The sequence below is a fragment of the Alexandromys fortis genome, unplaced genomic scaffold (genome assembly GCF_014885135.2).
Source record: "Alexandromys fortis isolate MF-2015 unplaced genomic scaffold, M_Fortis_MF-2015_v1.1 scaffold_59, whole genome shotgun sequence".
Lineage (NCBI taxonomy): Eukaryota > Metazoa > Chordata > Mammalia > Rodentia > Cricetidae > Alexandromys > Alexandromys fortis.
This window is the reverse complement of record NW_026067943.1, coordinates 1980091-1997517: the sequence shown is the minus strand read 5'-3', so window position 1 is coordinate 1997517 and position 17427 is coordinate 1980091.

Below are 17427 nucleotides of genomic sequence, written 5' to 3'. Positions count from 1 at the left end.
GGGAAGTGAGCTCAGAAGCCATGCCGCTGCTTTCTGAGGCAGATGCAATGAAGCTGTGACCCAAGATGCACGTAGGCTAGAATCTCCCTGGTAAGTCACCACCTCGTGGTGCTACAAACATTAATAGAAATGGGCCAAGCAGTGTTTATATGAATACAGTTTGTGTGTTGTTATTTTAGGGCGTAAGCTAGCCGGTGGCTGGGAGCCGGGCGGCAGGAATGCAGCCCGCAGCTCCCTTCAACAAACCCATCTCCATTAACCTGTGTATTGCCACATGGCAGTGACTTACTGGCAAAGTTTCAGCATGTCTGTCTCTGGTGGTGGCTCCATGACTTCTCCCTGGCTCCACCTTCTTTCTCCCAGTATTCTGTTTAGTTTTCATCACCTAGCTCTGTTCGACTCTTATCAGACCAAGACAATTTCTTTATTAACCAATGGTATTCACAGAATACAGAGGGGGATCCCACATTACCACAGTGCATCCTGGGAGGAGGTTAGTAGTCATCAGACACTTCTTATTCACCAGTCTCAGATCAGAGGCTACCTCCTTTAAGCAACCTCACCAGATCACTAAATCTCAAGGTGGCCTGTGATCATTTCTTGTCATAGTGTCTGTCATGCTCCATCTTAGCTCTTTTACATTATTATTCCTACATTCTTTTTTTTTTGCTTATTTTGTGTCTCACTCACTAGAATATGATTGCAGTTTAAGATGGTTTTGCAAGGAGTGAAAAGAGTTGAGATTGAAATAGTAATCAGAGAGTAGACAGACAAGGGTTGAAATGACTCATTATGAAGGTTAGATGTTATGTTGTATAAAGATAAAAAAAATCTGCAATTTAGAGCCAGGATCTGACTTGCATGATAATATCAATATTTAAGAGACCCCAGTGCAAGAGCAGAGAATAGAATTCCCTGGGCTCCTCTGCAACGAGAAGAGGTATACAAGGAATATTGGAGAGTAGGGCTAGAGTACACTTCTGTCTGGGCTGCTGTTACAGCTTGAGGGAGAATGGATGACTTGGCTAGAGAGGCAGTGGGATTAGAGAAACAGGTCCCTGAAGGCTGGCGTGGCTGGATCTTATGAATTTTCAATACAATAGGGACATTTAGATGTTCTGCCTAGATTTAAATTTTTTTTTTTGCATCAGCTTTTTACTAACAAAAAAATGTTGAAGTTGTATTGTGAGGACAGCTGTCGTCTGATCCCCACTCAGCAGCTTTGTAATGCTAGCCAAGAATAATACTGCTATGATTTCATAGGCATTAATTGTAATTTCACTTGAATGCCTGGAATCCAGGCATCACTCTGAATGCTATATGTGTTCAGCAAAAGATACAGCATCCCAGAGGCAAGACCAGGATGTATGGTGGGTAAGGAGAAATTGTGAGCCCCATGGGGATATAAAGCCCTGTTCTTCTGCCCTTACTTGGGAGAACCTTGGATCTGGACACATGACTAACAATGGTCAAGGCATGGCTTTGCCAATTCCTTTTTGTGTGAGCTTGGCCAAACTACTTCTCGCTTTCTTGGAACATGTTTTATCCTCTGCATATTGGGAACAATAGTCTCTACTTTCCAAAGATCCTGGGTAGAGAAAGCAATAAAGTATTATGGATCACACAAGATGAATGTGAGTCTTATTCTGTATGCTTGGCTTGAAAGATTGTATCCATATTTACAGCTGTTCTGTGTGTTTGCTATTGCTTTTCTGTTCTCCTAGGGGTAAGGTGATAAGTCTTGTTATTTGGTGAGACTGAAAAATGCCTAGGAGATGCTGGTGTGGCTCTGAGGACAACTCTAGAAATGATTCAATCGGACTCAATGGGTGGTTTGATCCAGTAATGTAGTCAACATTTGAATAGGCTGTTGGAAGGCAGTGACAACTGGATGGTGGGGCCTTAGAGGAAGCGAGTCACTGTGGCTGTGTCATTGGAGGCTGCATTAAGTTCTGGCTCCTTCATGCTTCTGTTCCTCTTCCTAGCTTCCATGGGGATGTTCCTGTTTGACCATACCCTCTCCTTCATGATGGACTAAAGTCTCTAAAACTACAGGTTAAAAATCTACTCTCCCTCTCTAGTTAAACATCTTTTCATAATTAAATATTCTGCAGCAGGTAGTCTATGCCTGATGGGGTTGGCTGGGCTGCCTGGGAGGGGCTGTTTCTTTTTGTCAGCAAAGCCCTGGATACCAGGATATCAAGGAGACAAAAAAATCACAAAGGTACAGTTCATTCACAAACACATTTACTGACATTGAGAAGACATGGTTCTTCCCTAGGGAAACTTCAAGGCTATTGATAGGGCAGTCTCATGGGAAATAAGCAGTAGTAGAGTTGATTACAAAGATTCTTGTCTCATCAACTCCCTTATTAAGCATTTATTTGTTACCTCACTTGTCCATTCATTCATTCAATCATTCATTCATTCATTCTTTCACTAGGCACTTTTTGTTTCTAGCCTCCTTTATGCCAGGCGTTGTTCATTGCTAGTGGGGAAAGCATAGAAAAGCTTCCCTGTAATAGTGTTGGATTGACATCTGGAAGGAACCCACTGGGATCTCTAGGTTTCTCAGTACTGGAACAAGAACTGGACCAGGGACACATGGATATTGGTAGAACAAGGGCAGCTTATGGAGGAAGAAAAGCTACTCCAAGATCAGAAGTGAGCTAGACAGCAGGAACAGTTGAAAGCTCAGAGGTCCCTAGTCACAAGAGTCAGAGCCCTCTGTGGGTCATTTGCCCAGCATGCGCTTTCTCCTGAGTTTATGCAACACTCAGTTTTGTTGTTCATGTTCTGTCTCTGAAACTCAGACATTTAGGTTTTTTTTTTCTCCATTGTTTTCTTTCCAGTGTCAACACCGATGCCTCTCTCTCTCTCTCTAGATCCTACTTTCATGTCATAATCACTTCCTTGAAGCTCATCTTCTTGTTGGCGAGACAATAATAAGAAAACAGATGCACAAAGAAGATAAGCTGTACAGTGCTCAGAGCTACAGTGAAGGCAAAGCAGAGAGGAGTAGTGTTGTGCGTGAAGTAATCAGGAATGGCTTCTCGGAGTAGGCCATAGCCACGATGATCCTGGGTGGCAACACTGAACCAATAATGTAAGGACCTGGAGAAGGATGGAGGGGGCATCTGGACATAGGAGCCGCAAGTATAGAGGTCCTGGGGTTGGAACAGGAGTTGCCCATGCTATCTCCGACACAGAGGAAAGGCCCCTGTGCTGGAAGAAAGTGAGCCAGGGAGGTAGAAAGAGATGACGTTGGAGAGGTGTGCATGTTGCAGGTCCTCCAGGCCAGGCTAAAGAAACTGGGTTTTATTTTGTGACGTCACTGAGCTCTCAAGTGTGACCTGAGCTGGTGCTTGTTAGTCATGAGCTGATATAGGATGGGTCATAAGGGCACGGGGGTGGAGACCAGTTGGAACTTGGCTATGGGACAATACTAAGTGGCATGCCGCTTCTGAATGCACAGTGGGCTGCTAGCTAGTGAAGGTACTGTGGTCCTGGTCCTCATGGGGTTATAGTATACAGAGCTGACCTATAGGGCTACAGGCCACACAAGCAGTATGTCTTCCCCTGTGCTAGCTTTGCAAGCCCCATCTTCCAAATGAGGCCCCTGGGTCCTCCAGGAGCACAGTCAGCTTTCCAGAAGAGCACAGCAAACCCTTGTGAAGTGGCTCTTCAGAGCCTCTTTGTCATTACATGCCAGGGCCACCTCACTTTGGATACACACAGAGAAGAAGGTTCTGGGGCTCATGTGATGTCCTTGACTGCCATCTGTGTTAAATATGAACAAGACTCGAGGACACTCAGTGAGTTACTCTCCATAGTCAAGATGGCTGCCTACAGGGCCATTTGTGCATTTTTCTACACAGGGGACTCCTGGACCATCTGGGGTCTCATTGTTACTTGGCAATCTAAGCCATGTAAAAACCAAACTATAGGCCCAGTCAGGAGGCACTGTGACTTTAAAATGATGTCAAAAGAGAAGCTGGCATCTAGAAGCCACATGAGCTGCCACTGTAACGCCTCCAGGATTTCACTTCTCACAGTTAATAAGCAGATCTCTGGAGTTAACTGTGTGGTGTGGTCATTCCGAAAATAAGATGTTTTCATTATAGGTTGTGGGTGTTCCTTCTAGAACCTTGGTGTTTTCTTCTATTCCCCTATTTTAACAACACATACACACACAAACACACACACACATTTTTACAAATGTGAATATGTAAGTTTAACCATGGATTCTCTTCTCAGCTGGCATACTTCTTCCAGATGAAAAGGTGCTAGTGGCTGAGACTTTGAAATTCCCCCTGTTACATTGTGAACTGAGGCCAAACAGCCTCCCATCCCAGCCAACTCTCCCAGGGGTGATTTCCTTAATTTTGAAAAAAAATTTAAAAAGATTTTTATTTTTTATTTATGTATAAATAAATGAAATAAGATTTAGGTATTACTGTTTGTTTATTTGTTATTGTGTGTGATTGGTGTGGAGGTGGTGATTGTGGTGTATGTGTGTGTGTGTGCATGTGTGTGTGTGTGTGTGTGCATTGGTCAGAGGACAGCTTTCAGTGTGTCCTTTCTTTCTTTCCACAGTAGGTTTTGGGGGTTGAACTCAGGCCATCAGACTTGGGTGATAAGTGCTTTCACCAGCTAACCTGTCTCACCAGGTTTTAGAGGCTGAGGCTGATTTTTGCACAACGTGGTTTCCAGTTGGCCAGAGGTCACTTTCTTTGCTGAGTTCCATCAGTGCTGAAATATCACTTACTTAAGCAAAGACTGGCCAGGACATGGAGAGAAATTACATACAAGAGACTATCAGGGACATTGTTCTTATTTCATCTCCTTTGGAATCAAGGAAACAAGACCATTAACTCCTGTCTTCCCTTTATGGAGATATATAGGAGGCACCACTGATCCTGAAAGGCCCGAGTTGTGGTTTGGTACACAGCCGTGTCTACTGTGCATGTTGTCTGTGCCTCCTTTCACATTATAGCATCAGAGTTAGTAGTTGGCACACAGACCTTGCAACCTAAAGTCTAGAATATTCACTACCAGGATCTCTATCGAAAGGCCTGCTGACCCTGCTCTGAGGAAGTAGGTGAGCCAAGGACTGGCATCCTGGAATATTTTGTTGGCATCTGAAAAAGAGAGATGACAGCAGTAATATAAGCATTATGGCCCTAGTTGTTGGCACCAGGCTTTCCCATATTTACAAAACTGCCTAGCTCCTAGGGCATACAGATCCCATCTCTGGCTTAGGAGATTCAAAAAAGGCTTTGGGTTAGAACTGACAACACCTAGGTTGTAGCCTTGGCCCAGTCTTAAACTTGAGTGATGTTGACAAAAGTACTTTGGCTCTTAGGCCTTTAATCAACTACCATAAGGACAAAAATATCGGTGTTGCTTACCATGTTAGTTCTACATTACCAACCATATTGTGGCTGTGTTGACTGCCATGTTGGATCTGTGTTGTCTACCATGCTGAATTTGTGCTGCCCACCATGATGTATCTACAGTGTTTTCCATGTTAAATGTGTGCCTGCCCCTGGCTTCATGGGACTTGTTCTTCCCCCATGTTGAATCTGTACTACCCACTGTGTAGGAACTGAGCTGCTTGCCATATTCAATGTGTACTGGTGAGTGGGGAAGGCTGGGTTGATGTGGGATGTCCTTTTGTATATGTGTTGCTTTTATTGGTTAATGAATGAAGCTGTTTCAGTCAATGGCTTAGCAAAATAAAGCCAGGTAGAAAATTTGAAGAAAAATATATAGAGAGTAGGCAGAGTCAGGAAGATACCACGTAGCTGCCAGAGGAGACAAATGCCAGAACCTTACAGGTAGACCACAGCCTCATAGAGATACATAGATTAACAGAAATGGCTTAATTTAGGATTTAAAAGTTAATAAGAATAAATAAAAAATTAAAAAAATGGAAACTGAAAACAAACATGGCGGGCCCAGAAAAGATAAGGAAGACACAACACACACACACACACACACAGAGAGAGAGAGAGAGAGAGAGAGAGAGAGAGAGAGAGAGAGAGAGAGAGAGAGAGATTTTTCCAAATAGAGATCATACATTTGAGTATTGGGCCTTATATGAGTTGGTGAATACGCCACATTTATGATTGGCAAATAAACGAAACCTAGCTGTACTAAAGGGGCAAAGGAATCGTCCAGGCTCAGAATATCAAGCAGAATGTGTAGAATGGTTTTACAAGTCCAAGAAAATCAGTAAACACCAAAAGCATGTGCTACCGAGAAAAGGTAAAGTCACCTTTTAGAGACAAAGAGCTCTGTTGGGTATGGTGGTAAATGTTTGTAATCCCGGCCACCTATAGGCTGGGGCATGAGGATCACAAGTGTAGGATACTCTGGGCAACCTACTAAGAACACCCCTAAAAAATGGTCAATGGCACTGGAGAGATGGCTCAGTGGTTAGAACCTGCTGCAGAAAGAGCCCTGGATTCTGTTCCTAGCACCGTAAGTAAATACATAGCTCTCATTAATGTCTGTTTTTTCAATGATTGGGATGTAGTACAATTGCAACCTGTCTCAACTTTTAAAGTGGTAACTTTATAAAAAGTAATACTTTCCCTAATATTCTATTAAAATTTTTTTTAACATGGAAAAAAAGTTAATAAGAAACCTGAGCTAATAGGCCAAACAGTGTTGTAATTAATACAGTTTCTGTGTGGTCATTTGGGTCTGGGCAGCTGGGAAATGAAACTGCAGTCTCTGATTACAAAAGGGCACCCACTGTCTGGGGGCAAGGATCTACATAAGACTTAAAAAAAAGGTTTAAGAAAAAAAAAGAGGGCCTCTAGACCCACAAAAATGAAAACCAAGTGCAGCTTCTTGGTAGTCTCATTTCTTTTTCAGATAGGATCTATTTGCTAGAGGCAAGCAGAGATGCGATTCCTTTAAGAGAAGACTTCCTTACTCAGCATTAGCAGCAAAATCTCCAAGTCTCCTTTAAGAGACAGCTTCCTAGTTCATTCTGATCCTGTTATGGAACAATAAATGGGGTCTGTGAGCAACGTGTTACAAATTGCTTACTGGTGACATAGACTTGCTGCATCCCTAAAGCTGGGGCTGTGAGCATGCCTTGCAGAGGCGGTGAGCAAGTCTACCATGTTGGATGGTGCAGAGTCAACAGGTAGGGCCATGGAGTTGGTCCTATCCATGTTTGATTAGCATTTTACAAAAAGGTGCTTCTGGCCAGAAAACGATTACAGATATGTGATAAAGACAGATTCAGACAAAAATAAACCTCTGACTGTGTTACAATATGTTTAAAAAATGTACTTAGGTTTGTGAAAGAGAGGAAAAAGAGTATAGACAAGAGTATGGACAGTCACAGATTAAAGGAATAAAGAAAAATAAGCCATGTAAATATGGAATATACACAGAGAGTTTGAATCAGGTATATTGTGTTTTCTTTGAATTTTTTGACTGCAGAAAGACATTTGATTCTGGGGGCTGTTAGTTAAACCAATATAAGGGTATCTTGACTTCAAAATTTGAGTCTAAGAATATGTTGCTTTGGAAAAGAGGTTCTGCTTTTGTTTCCACAGAAGATGTGAATCTGTAGATTTCTTCCAGGCTATGTTGTTTGATGGAACAAGATCCCCCAAAAGTCTCCATGAACCCTAAAAATTCTTTGCTCAACAAAAGCAGGAAGAAGTTTGGAGAAAATTATGCTGAAATTCCCAAAATGATTGTTTATAAATGTTTATTTTCATTTTAAAAGGTTTAGTTATAAATGTTTAATGGCCACAGTCAATTACTGAAAAAAATAAGGAGGAAATGATACATAAAATTTAAGGTTGATTTGTTACACTGTGTATTTGTGTTTCTCTCTTTTTAAGATATTATGTTTGTGGAGCTCATTTAAAAATGTAATATATAATTAAGAAATACAGATTAATAGGTAGTCATCTAAAATAATCAAACTTTTAATTATGTTAGGTTTTCTAGATATGCAGAGATAAATTTCAGTTAGATAGACAATCTTCAATACTTCAAAGACTTATAGAATATGACATTTAAAATAATTTAAGAACTTAGACATCTTAACAGTGAGACACATTTGATTCTGGCAGTACCAATTACTTCATGAGGATGATGGGCATCAAAGAGGCTCTTTATGGAGTTTGCTAGCCATTTGGGCAAGAAACTGCTCTTGCCTGGACAGCTTGATGTTATGCTGTATGAACTGGACATGCAGGACCCACAGAAAAATGACTGCTGAATTGCCTAAGGAAGGTGAGATAGTCCTTTAAGGTTCCTGCTTCATGAAACAGCTTGCCAGACATTCTACAGGACATAGAAGAAATTGACTGATAAACTGCCAATAGAGGTGAAACAGAATTTCAAATTTCCTGCTTCATGGAAAAGTCTGCCGAAGGCTATCGGTCTGTAGGCTGAAGATGGATGTCCCAACATTACAGAAGAACTTTGTTTGGGTGACTGTCTAGGCAGCAAGAAGTCTCTGTCAATTCTAGAATTTTGAAAGTTGTCTACAATACACTTCCTGTTAACATAGGTAATATTATATTGTTCTGGGGTTTTTGATGGAGTTGAAGATAGATAGCTATAGTTATAGATTTCCTTAGTTATGATAAAAAATATATATAAAACTTTAGACTCACAAAAATATTGTTAACTGGAATTTTTGCTTGATACCTATTTTTATATGTAATTTTACTATGTTAAAACTAAAACTTTCCTTTTTAATTAGACAGAAAAGGGGAGATGATGTGAAATGTCCTTCTGCATATGTGTTGCTTTGATTGGCTAATAAATAAAGTTATGTTGGCCAGTGGTTTAGCAAAGTAAATCCAGGCAGGAAATCTGAACAGAGATATATAGAGAGTAGGCAGAGTCAGAGAGATACCATGTAGCTGTCAAAAGAGACAGATGTGGGAACCTTACGGTAGGCCACAACCTCGTGGCAATAGATAGGTTAATAGAAATGGATTAATTTAAGATAAGAGTTAGTTAATAAGAAGCCTGAGCTAGTAGACCAAGCAGTGTTGTAATTAAGATAGTTTCTGTGTGATTGTTCGGGTCTGGGCAGCTGGGAAATGAACACAGTCTTTGGTTACATCAAGTCTATGTACTTCTGGGGTACATTGCTTTGCTCAGTTTCCTATGCATTTACAAGGCTCGACATCATGTTTTAGCCAGTGGAGATGTTGAGTAAGTGCTTGGCAAGTGGATAAATCAAAGAACCACCCTACTAGTGAATGAACTGTCCATTGTTTCAGAGACAACCATATAATGAGTAGTGAGCATTGCCCAGTTAATTGCCATATTAATCATATGGTTGGTTGAGAGCCTAAGAAGCTGACAGAACATCTCAAAAAAATCACTAAAGCCTTCCTGGGGCAGGCAGTGCTTTGCAGTGCTGAGAGTTAAAGGCAGATGCAATAGCTGAGACATGTTTCAGGTAGAAGAAGACAGAATGCCGTGTGTTTATATGCTGTGACCCAAGATGTTACAGTCACCTCCTCTGAGGACAGGACCACATAGGAAATGCCTGAGCAAACGGCATCTTCTCCTCTGGCCTAAGGAGCATGGTTCTCATCCAGTTTTGATATCCAAACGTCCCCATGATGCTTTCCCATCCACTCCTCCCCCTTCCAGTTATCAGCTGAAGATGAACTCTACACAGTTCTCTGTTAGTGCAGCCTAAACCATTTCCTACTAGGGCAAAGGCTCACACTGCTTTGGAGCAATATTTCATAATTTATATATTTGATGAAGATCCAGAGTCTGTGCCAGCAGTCTGCAAAATCTAACATCCTGGGATCCATTAGCTATGCAAGTCACTTCTCTATTTTAAAACTTTCCATATTTGAACTTGTGGAAGCCCATCTTTCCCATCTATTAGAGTTTTCCCACAAAATGGTTTGTAAGTATCCATCATTCCTCACAGCTGAAAAAGAAAGGGCTGGGATAGTAAAATCCTTTTAGATATTTACTTCAGGGATTACCATTTTATGTAGGCCTTTAAAAAACATTTGTCTTATCTTGCCAGTAATTAAAATATCAAGACAAATGAGATTTTAGTAGAATTCTAATTACTTCAAGATGAGCCCTGGTACTTGGCTTTGAGCCTGGGTGCATGCTGCAGCTTCCCCAGGCCTCCTATGAGCCTCATTCCTTGATCCTGGGACTCACCCTCTGACTCTGCTTCCATGAGGTGCTCTTCTCCCAGGGTCATTTGCTCTGACTTCAACGTGCCTTGTTCTTATTGTTTTATTTATATGGGCTGCCTTCTGGTACTTTGGCAAGTGGAGTTGGCTCTACTTCACCCAGGAGGTTTTTCTTTCTCATAGCTGCCTCTAATAGGGCCTCTGTCTTTAAAAGGAACCCAGTTTCTTGTCACTTGGATGGTAGATGGTTTTCTTGCCCTGTCCCTGGCCTCTCTTCTTAGAGATGTCTGTCCCTCTCCCTGTTTATCGAATAAAGCTTTCATAAAACTAGGCTAACCTCAAGTTTATATAGCTGAAGATGACTTTGGAGTCCTTCTGCCTCCACCTCTTGAGTGCTGGGCTTACAGGCATGTGCCATCACATCTGGTTTGTGTGGTGCTGCGGACTGTTTAACAGTCCTTTGCGCATGCTAGGCCAGCTCTCTATCAACTCAGCTTCATCCCCAGCTGCTATAGCTGTCTTTACTAATCTTCCCCTCCCCAACAGAGGCTGGCCTCCTGGTGATGATGAGACACTGTTAGTTAGAGTATCATAGGGCTCTTGGCATAGGGATGGGTTGAGGCGTAAACATTTAACCCAGAGTAGCTGACCAAAGTCATTTATAAAAATTCATAAAAAGAGACATTCCATTTGCACTGGGATCATTGGCTCCAAGAAAGATCATGAGTCTGTATGGTGCTCGCAGCCATGGCTAGGACACTCTGGGTGAGCAAGATGGAGAAGACCAAAGGCAATGAGGAGGAATATCATGATAAATCAGAGGGATAGGTGGAGGAAAAAAGCTGAGTCTAAGTTTGAAACTTGAACTTCTGGATCTAGTTGTTCCTAAAGCTGGACTTTCTCTTGAAGCTGAACTTTCTCTTGAAGCTGGACTTTCTCTTGAAGCTGGACTAGAAAAATAGATTCTAGAATGTACATCATCTCTCACCTTCTTTTTTTGTACTTATATTGACTTGAACTAGGCTATCTTCTCTTATAACAAGAGATATATAAACATTATTTCTTCTGGCCACAAATCCAAATCTTTTTTGTCTATGAAGAACCAACATTACCTCAAACGGAACAAAGAAACATAATTCCAGTGTCTGTAGTTCCTATTTCAGCAAAACCAGGAGTTTGAACACAGGATCTCTTTTCATCTAACTAGTAGAATAGGACCCACTGTATACACTGACTGAAACAAACAAAGCAAAACCAAACAACTGGCCAACCTACCTACCAACCAACAAACTAATCAACCAAACAGCCTATCTACCAACCAACAAACCAACCAGCCAACCTATCTACCAACCAACAAACCAACCAGCTAACCTAGATACTAACCAACAAACCAACCAGCAAACCTAGATACCAACCAACAAACCAACCAGTCAACCTAGATACCAACCAACAAACCTACCCCCTATAAACAAACCCTATCACTAACTAACTAACTAACCTACTTATCTACCACTAACCAACATACCTATTAACTAACAAACCAACCAACAAAACTACCTACCTATTTACCTACCAACCAACCAACAAATAAACAACTCTCACAGAGAATGCCCAGTCCTCAGCAGAACCTGCAGTCTTGGCTTGTAAGAAGCAGAGGAAGCTGTGACTAGCCATCTCCATGGCAATGGATGACCTTGTTATTCTCAGAACCTTCTCATGTTGGAAGACAAGCTATGGAGCACAAGTGGGATGACCCAGGGAGTCCTTCTCTCAGTGTCACTAGTGCTTGTGTGTCTATGGGACAGATATGATGATAAATTGGAAGGATATTTAGGACAGTGGATTTTAGATGCTCTCCTGCAAGGAAATGGTATGCGAGGTCACAGATGCACTAACTTTCAGGAGCTACGCTACACCATATGCGTGCATAGTTGTACGCTGTGCCATGAGGTTCCAGGTGACAAGAGGTTGTAGGCCTATATTTCTGTATGGCAGGAGAGCCATTAGCCTGGTCTGAGCTGATCACGTAACTCTGCAGAAAGCTGTCTCTGTTTAACAATAGCCAGGATGTACTGATCCTAGTTTCTTTTGTTATAAATGTAGATTACCTGAGAAGAGATGTTGGCTGAAGCTGATGACGTAAGAGTTAAGATGTTTGGTGCTTCCTTCCTTTGTAATTTGGAGGATGTCTTATAGAGATGCTAATTCATGGCCTAGCTGACTGCTAGCATACAAGTAGATGCGGACATGACTTGAGCCCAGGCACCCCGTTGCCTAGGAGACAGCCTAATGTGTTTTCCCGCTCAATTGATGTGATGGTATATAAGGTGTTTGGTGAATAAACTGGAGATCTTGGGAGAGGGATCTGACCCTTCCATGATGACCGTGTAAGCTGTGTCAGTTTATTCCTCGCAACTCCGTTCCAGTCTAGTTAGGGAATCTGTGTTGGATCCACACGGGCTTCGAAAAGAGGTCACATCCAGGATGCTGCTCTCTTCAGATCATTTCACTGTTGTAATAGTTATTTTAGTCTTTGTGTCTGCCTTATTTATTTGTACAAGGTCTTGCTCTGTGGTCCATCTGTCCTTGCACATTCCTGTCTTCCTCTGTCAAACTTCCAAGTGTTCAGGTGTCAGGCATGTGCTGCCACCAGAACCTTTTACACTTTGTTCTCTTTATGTTTTGATGGTCTCCTACATATATAGATGTGTTGTGGTTATGTTTACCTGGTATGGGAAGTCCTTCTATATATGTGTTTACTTTTATTGGCTAATGAGTAAAGCTGTTTTGGCCAATGGCTTAGCAGAATATAGCCAGGCTGGAAGCGATCTATAGAGAGAAGAGTAGGCGAAGTCAGGGAGACACCATGTTGAAGGAGAAGGACATGCTGGAGCCTTACCTGGTAAACCACAGCCTCCTGGCAATACACAGATTAATAGAAATGGGTTAATTCAAGATGTAAGAGCTAGAAATATCACTAAGCTATTGGCCAGACAGTATTGTAATTAATATAGTTTCTGTGTGATTATTCAGGTCTGGGTGGCTGGGAACGAACGAGTAGTCTCCACTTACAAAGCATAGCCTCCATTTACATTTACCCTCTATCACCTTCTCTTATCCGCCTTACTTGCCTCGTCTGTGAGGCATATTTTCTCAGCCAGTCCCTCTGTGACTATGCCATGAGAGAAGAGGATTCCTCCAGCCATGATTAATGTCACTAGATGCTTAGGAAGGCTGTGGGCTTCATGGCTACTCCCTCCATTCATGATACAAAGTTGGGGCACAATCCATAGCTGGTATCCAAGGTATATCTATATCTATGTCTACATCTACTTCTATATCTACATCTATATCTATATGATGTGGGATTCCCCTCTGTATGCTGTGAATACCATTGGTTAATGAAGAAACTAGATTGGCCTGATAGGGTAGATAAGCAGGGAAAACTGAACTGAATGCTGAGAGAAAGGAGGCAGAGTCAGAGAGAAGCCATGTAGCCCTGCCAGAGAGAGAGATGCTGGAACTTTACCCGGTAAGTCACAGCCTAGTGGCGATACATAGATTACTAGAAATGGGTTAAATTAAGATGTAAGAGTTAGCAATAAGAAGTTAGAGATAATGGGCCAAGCAGTGATTTAATTAAAACAGTTTCTGTGTGATTATTTTTGGGCTAAGCAGCTGGGAACCAACAAGCAACCTCCCTGCAACATCTATATCTGTATCTGCATCTGCATCTGCATCTGCAACTGTATCTGTATCTGTATCTGTATCTGTATCTGTACCTGTATCATCTATTCTGTGCATTCTTGACCTCAGGAATTGAAATATTCATCTTCCCTAGAGACACCTCAGTAGCACAAAAGTATCTCTCAAGCATTTCTGGTGAACCTGATGTCAAAATCATATGTAAATTCATTATTTTCTACACTGAAAAATTAATTAAGAAATCTCTATTGGGGACTGAAGAGATAACTCAGTAGTTAAGAGTGCTTGCTGTCCTTGTAGAAGATCAGTATTTAGATCTCAGTACCCACACTGGGCAGCTCACAACTGCCTGTAACTAAAGCTCCAAGAGCTCTGATGTTCTTTTCTGGCTTCTATAGGTACCTGCACTCATGTGCACATCCTCACACATGATACACACACATATACTATCAAAATCCAGTCTCTTTTGCTTTGTCAGTCATTAAAGACAATCACATGCCTTTTGTACCGTACTGATTAGTTAATGATAAAAATGATAACAAATCACTGTTCTATTAGTTTAGTGCCCTGGACTTATGACAGTTAGCGTGTGTTTCTTCTCATATAAAACCTCAAATTCATCATGAAGTGGTGGCCACATATACCTGCAGCAGCCTCAGCATCTGCTTATCTAACTCTTGTCTGCGACAGGAAGTCACACCGAGTGTTTGAAGTGCACCATATAGGCCTGGTGCATTCTCTCCAAGATATTCAGTCCTGATGCATTTCTGAGAATGTTTTCTGGTACCCAAGTGACTCATGTCTGTATCAAAGCCTCATGCTGAACACCATCAACATTTTAAAATCTGTCAATCAAACAGTTCCAATGAACTGGAAAAATATAATGGCTTCAGAAATGTGTAGTCAGGTAAGTAAATTGATGTGTGACCCTGGACTGCGATTTTTGTTCTATAAGCCATTATTGTGACCATTGGTGATGGTGGGTTAGGTCTGAGGATTCTAAGATAGCAATATTTGTGCATTCATTGCCTGATTATGATGGCTGGCTTGTGGGATAAGAACATCCTTGTCGGAAGTCACATGCTAACATTCTCATGGGAGGCTATGGGTGTGATTCAGTGGTAGCACTTGCTTATCCCGCAGAGGCCGTGGCTCCATCCCTAGCGTGGTGAAGAAGGTTCAGGTGTGGTGGGGCCTGATGTCTGAAAAGCTTTTCAACCATTCTTCATTCCTTTCTCGGCACTTTTCATGTAAGTTTAAAGCTCTAGAAGCAGTAGAAAAAGAAAGCAACAGCAGAATTCCCAAACAAGGCTCTCTGTTCATTAGGGAAGTTAAGAAGCACCTTGGTGGAGAGACCACAGCCAGCACCAAACCCTTTCTTTCCCTGGGAACAAGGCTATAAGAGCCACTTTATGTCACAGGAGTTACCCGACCCCCACAAAGTAGGAAGCAGGGCTGCTTGGGAATAGGTGCATAGCCAACAGTGTCTGCTTCAGTCTGAAATCTGTGATCTCCATCAGTGGGAACACGGTGCCTTTAGCAAAGTGAACCACAGCAGATCCCGGGCTATTTGCGCTTTCTGTTCCTTGCCAGGCCGTGTACAGAGGGCGAGGGAAATCGTGATGGTGAGATTATTGTAAGGAGGGCCATGGCTCATTCCACATTGCAAACATCTATCAAAATGTCACCTTTTGTTCCCCATAAAAATGCACAATGCTTATTTGCTCATTAAGAATAAAATAAGAAAGTAAAAAAGAAGTTTGTAAATGGGGCTTTTCACCAACAAATAATTGCAGTATGATAAGGGTGCCAGAGTGCTGTTGGCCTGGGGCTGACTGAGTACACAGACCAAGGGGCCAAGAGAACGGAGTGATGAACTTGGCAGCCACTCTCTCTGCTGATTCAGGGATGATACCATGCAACAAGGGCCATTGGGCATTGAATGCCTGTGTCTTTCTGATGCTGGTACAGTGTCCTTCAGCTCCAGGTCCTCCTAGAAGAAGCAGAAATTAAGCATAATTAAGAAACCCGATTGCAAGTTAAAGAAATGTCAACTTCTATGCAAGAATCAGGGAGTTCCTGATTGTTCTTGAAGGCGCGAGTATAAAGGGGAAGTGTGTGTGTGTGTGTGTGTGTGTGTGTGTGTGTGTGCTAGTGGCTTGTCTGGAAGTAGTGTAGCAGTGTAGAGACACTAAGGTCCTGCCAGAGAGAACATGAAGAAGCATTGCCTGTCTGCTAGAACATGTGCCAGGCAGGATATGACATTGGAGAGAGAATGGTGGAGAGAATGGTGGAGAGAATGATGGAGAGAATGATGGAGAGAATGATGGAGAGAATGATGGAGTGGCACTGGACTGAGTGATACCACAAATGCAAGGGCAGGACTATTGCTGGACAGGAGGAGCAGGGGTACGCTCCAGGAAGGTATACTTGGTGTCCTCCTGGTAGGCAGAGGCAATCTAATCATTTTGGGTTTCAATAGGACAGATCATGCATCTCAACATCTCCCTGTCCATCTCTCGCCAATTCTGGCTTGGTCTGTTTAAATGTTCCCATGGTTCCTATGACAGGATCTCAGCTTTTAAATGGTTCACTAGGGAGGAGCAGACTGGCCTTGTTCACTCTTCTTTCTGTGTTCCTGTCACACACTGTGCAATCCATCCCATCTGTCTATACTTCATATTCATCCCTGTATTTCCAATACCAAAGACTGGGCATTGAATAAATGGACAAGGCTCCCTCCATGGGGTCTTTGTACATGAGTTCCATCTTTAACCTTTGACCTTTCTCTCTCTTTCAGATCAGGGTCCACTGTCACAGGGGCACTCTTTCTTTCTTTCTTTCTTTCTTTCTTTCTTTCTTTCTTTCTTTCTTTCTTTCTTTCTTTCTTTCTTTCTTTCCATTCCTGACTAGGCCTAGTCTCTTTTTTCTGTGTGTGAATCTTCTTTTTATATCATATACAGTAACTATAGTTTCGTGTTTACCTGTAGATGTGTTTTTCTGAAGCTGGTCTCCATAGTCTGTAAAATTCATGGAAGAAGTGGCCACTGTTTTGGAGGGATAGATATGCCCTGCACACAGCAAAGGACCAACAACCATAGTGCATATTGAACATTTCTAGGATGGCTGGCTTGCTGGCTAGGCAGATGGATGGGTGGATTGGTACATGGATATGTGACCATTCTTTTGTACTCAGGGGAAGTGCCCGTGAAATGGATGATGCCCCAGGAGCATCTTGTAGAGCATGCGAACTTTCAATAGATAACCAACTTGACCTTCATGTAACCAAGAAGGAGCTGAAGCATGGGGTAGTGGGTGGAGTTTGTACCTGTGTAAGAAAAAGAGGAAATACTGTGTTCTGAGGCTGGAGACAGAGGGACCAAGTTTCAAAGGTTTCAAATGCTATAGTTGAAACCTGGTTCCTAACGTGACAATCATTGAGGAGCCATGGAAGTTGATTGAGGGCAAAGGGGTGCTTAGAACTTGTCTTTGAGATGGCCCAATAATGTTCAAAGCAGGGGTATGGGAAAGATGTAATGGAGGTGATACCCATCAC